This window comes from Mycetomoellerius zeteki, unplaced genomic scaffold, assembly GCF_001594055.1.
Source record: "Mycetomoellerius zeteki isolate Tzet28-1 unplaced genomic scaffold, Tzet1.0 scaffold158, whole genome shotgun sequence".
NCBI classification, from domain to species: Eukaryota; Metazoa; Arthropoda; class Insecta; order Hymenoptera; family Formicidae; genus Mycetomoellerius; species Mycetomoellerius zeteki.
This window is the reverse complement of record NW_017256532.1, coordinates 813,158-817,212: the sequence shown is the minus strand read 5'-3', so window position 1 is coordinate 817,212 and position 4,055 is coordinate 813,158. Positions and strand designations below refer to the sequence as shown.

The window sequence follows — 4,055 nt, the reverse complement described above, 5'->3', positions numbered from 1 at the left end:
TATATACCGGTATCAACCATACCTCTATTCAATAATAGCGGTATACGAAAAATCGAGACCAAATACCGGTATTGGACGTCAAATACCGGTATTCAACCGAAATTTTCATAATACTGGTATACGCATAATATTTCGATAATACCGGTATAATACCGGTATTTGACGTCCAATACCGGTATTTAGTCTCGATTTTTCGTATACCGCCATTATTGAATGGAGGTATGGTTGATATCGGTATATAGTTGTTAATAAAAGTATTTCGGTTTTTAGTCCCTGGTAAATAGTATTAGATTTCGTGGAAAAAAATCAACATTATTTTCAATTGAGATTAAATGTGTCCACGGGTGTTTGTTTAATCACTACTTATAACGATACTTTTATCGCGTAAATTTATTATAAAAATGTTTAAAAACTTGTCAAATGTTACAAATGATGCCATCTCAAAAAGATTTATTTGTTTTAAGTGTATCGAAATAGAATATGGAATAGTGTGCATGTCTATATGCAAAAGTATTACTTACTATTTATAATTTAACATAGTGTGGATCATCAATTATAATTTCATTATATATTATATATTACGATATGCATGCGCAAATCATTTTTATTATTCTTATGGGATGTAGTAACGCCATCAGAAAGGATAAAGCATTTAGTGAATTGATCCGCAATTAATACATGGGGTCTAATTGTGGATAATTATCATTACTTTATTTAATTCAAATTAAAACATATAAAACGGTAATGAAATGAAATAAAATCATCCATAACGTAATCTTTATGATTAATTATAACTATTAAATATTTTATTAATTGTTTGATATTGTTCTGGATAAAAATATGAATTTTTTTTAAAGAGTGATTCACAACTAGCGGTTTTACGCTACATCATCCACGTAAAATTACGTACATTAAATATTTATGGATTTCCTGACGTATTATTCAACTTTATATTTTTTATAATAACAATACACGTACACACATATATGTATAAACTTTTAAATTCCTTTGTGACATCTTATCAAGATGCAAAGTAGTAAATTCTGCTGATATAAAAAGATCAACGATGATGATCGAGGATACTCGAATGCATCGTTAACGAGTGAAAAGAGATGAGATGAATCTTAAATTTCTCCACTGTTAATTTCTTTTACGTTCAAGGATGACAGATATCGCATAGAATGCACAAACAAGTTGAGTTTCATATTCTGAAATTCTCGACAGATTAGAAAAAAATTGAGGTAGAAAGAATTTGAGTTACAACACTGAGAGAAAAGTATTGGATATTTGTGACTATAATTGCATAGTAAAATAATTATGGTTAAAGTTCCGTTTTTATAATTATTACTGCTACGATGTTAGTGTAATGATATATTATCATTACTATAATATATTTATAATTCTATAAACAAAAAGTATATATATAATTGGCTAAAATGATTATGAAAAATGACTACGAATAGTATAAATCATGCTCTAAAAATGGAGCACTTAACTAAATTATTTTTCTATGTAATTATAAAAGATTTGTTTATGTCGCTATTTATGACTACAATTAGTATAATAAAGTAATTATGATTAGAGCTCTGTTTTCATAGTTGTTATCGCTACAATGTTGATAATAATAACTATATTTATAATTCTATATACAAAAAAATTTATACAATATAGTTGGCACCCGTGAAAACGAATAGTATGAAGTATGAATCATGCTATAAAAATGGAGCACCTAACCAAGTTATTTTACAATTATAAGAGGTTTTGTTCGCGTTGCTTGAAATTCCTAAAAGGCAAAAGTGTTTGCATTTAAAACGAAATAAATATACATTCCAGCGTTATAGAGAAAGAAATCGAAGATTCTGAACGTAAAAAGTGCAAGGAAGGCAAGGACAGACCTTGTAAGTATAGTCACACAAATACCACAAATACTTTTCTCTTAACAGTCCGTTGATTAGAAAGAACGTTGAACGATATGCCGTAAAACGATGTCGTAAAAAAACGACATGTCAAGTGAAACGTTCATTGTCAACCGGGAGAACGTTGATCCTCGACGACGAGGACAAGCGTGACTCGCGAGGACGAGGTCGGATTCCTCGTGGACCATCAGTTACCTCCGGGCGTTCTTGATGCTCCCTTTTGTCGTTCAGGCGGCTCAGGGTCTCTCTCCGCAGGGCGGATCGATCGCAGGTGCGTCACTTAACCTCAAAGTACGCCGGTACACGCGCGCGTGCACGCTCCTCGATCACGCGGTTCCGCCCCGGCGGCGCGGCGTCGCGGATAACGCGATCGCGCGGGTTACACCCACCTGCTATTACACGTTCCTTTCTTCTTCCCGGCGCGATGGTCCTCCCGTATCTGTCTACTCGTCGCCGTCGCCGTCACCGTCACCGAACACCCTTTATCCGACGAGCGCCACGTAACCGGCAGCAGCTCGTCAACGGCTATGTAATCTCGCAGCAACAGCAGCAATAACGATAACGGCAGCACCCCACGTTCGTCGTGGTCGTCGTCGTCGTCGTCGTCTCTCCTTCTGTCACCTGACCGCGCACATAAACGCACGGCACGCGAAGCACCACCTTCCGCGCTGGAGTACGGTAAGCGCGGAGGCAACAACCTCGGCGATTCTTCCGTGATCGTCGTTACTTCCCCTCGGTGCCGGCGGTCGGTCGGGTTCCTTCCCGCGCGGCGGCCGCGACCTCGTGATGAAGTGTGCCGCGTACGAGACAAAGCAAGTGAATGACGAGAAATTACACGCTTTAACCGTCGCCTATAGCCGTCGCGGCTCGGTAAACTCGAGTAACGACTGCTCGCCGTCGGTCGCAAGTTTTCTTCAGTCCGTCAGGCGGGCGGCACGCGTCGGTCTTCCTCCTCTTCTAACGTCGCCCGGCGCGGCGGTGGATGCACGAAAGGGGGAGGCGAAGCGGAAGAAGAGGGACGACGGAGACGAGAGAGAGAGAGAGAGAGAGAGAGAGAAACCGGGTGAAAGAGAGAGAAAGGGAGAGAGGGACTTGCGCCCAGCCGCTGCTAAGTTCACACACGCGGTCACGTCACGCTCGAGCGACGACCGTCCCCGCCTTTTAGCACCGACGCTGCCGCCGTCCGCTGTCGTCCGTCCACTGCCGCCGACGAGTCTCGTCTATGCCGTTCGCTCGCCCACTAACCGGGCGAATGCAGTCGATCGCGTCTTCCTCCCCGACCACGTCCTGCCCAAGTGCCTACCTACCAAGTACCACCGCGCTCCTTCCGTTTCCCTTCGGTACCGGCGCAATCCCGTCCTCTCTCATCTACATCCTCTATTCTGCTCTCCCCTCTGTGTTACTTCCTCCCGCTGCCTACGCGCACTTCCGCACCGGCTTCTTTCTTTCTTTCTTTCACCGGCGAGTACTCCCTTTTTTCCTGTCTTTTCCCGCTCCGAGATTACGCGATCCCGACGTTGTTCGTTCGAAAGCGTTCCGCGCTTAAATCTCGCGTGGCTGTTCTTTATTTAATTGATGATCGCGTTGAATAGATAATCACGTAGACGGAAATGACGGAAACGGCGGAACGAGCAGATGTCATGGGCGCGGAACTTGGGAGCGGTTGTTGGTTGTGATAGCCGGTAGGTCGTGGCGAGACCAGACGAGACCGATGAACACCGACGAGTCTCGTCGTAAATCTGGTGCCATCTTGCGGCATGACGTCCAACCGTCATTTTGTCATGAGTGCTTGTAGCATCTCGTATGGTGTAACGTTAAGTGTAAAATTTGCCTAATCCAGGAGGCCAAAAGCGTCTCATTTATATCTTGCATCTAATTATAATTAATTTTGAAAGACTCAATTTATTTCTTCTGTAGTTGAGACTACTTCGATTATATGCAGGAAAATACGGAAGTATTTTATCCGTTTGAATGTAAATACGTACGATAAATTTTCATTTTATGATTATTCTAATTTATGATAATCTTATGACTATTTTATGATTCCTATGAAATGATTTATGATTATTCTTTTAATAACTAGCTATCGTATTTTTAGCTCTTAAAAAAGTATAAAGGAAACTTAAACTTAATGTATAA

General features: G+C 41.1%; 1 protein-coding gene across 1 annotated transcript in view; it reads right to left on the bottom strand.

The window, feature by feature from the left end:
• Positions 1-3,573, bottom strand: part of LOC108721051 (elongation of very long chain fatty acids protein AAEL008004) — a 35,899-nt gene extending 32,326 nt beyond the window's left edge. Inside the window, exon 1 of the mRNA XM_018445374.1 lies at positions 2,306-3,573. The gene's annotated coding sequence lies outside the window, so the exon portion shown is untranslated. The remainder of the gene's footprint in view (positions 1-2,305) is intronic.
• Between the last annotated feature and the right edge of the window lie 482 nt (positions 3,574-4,055).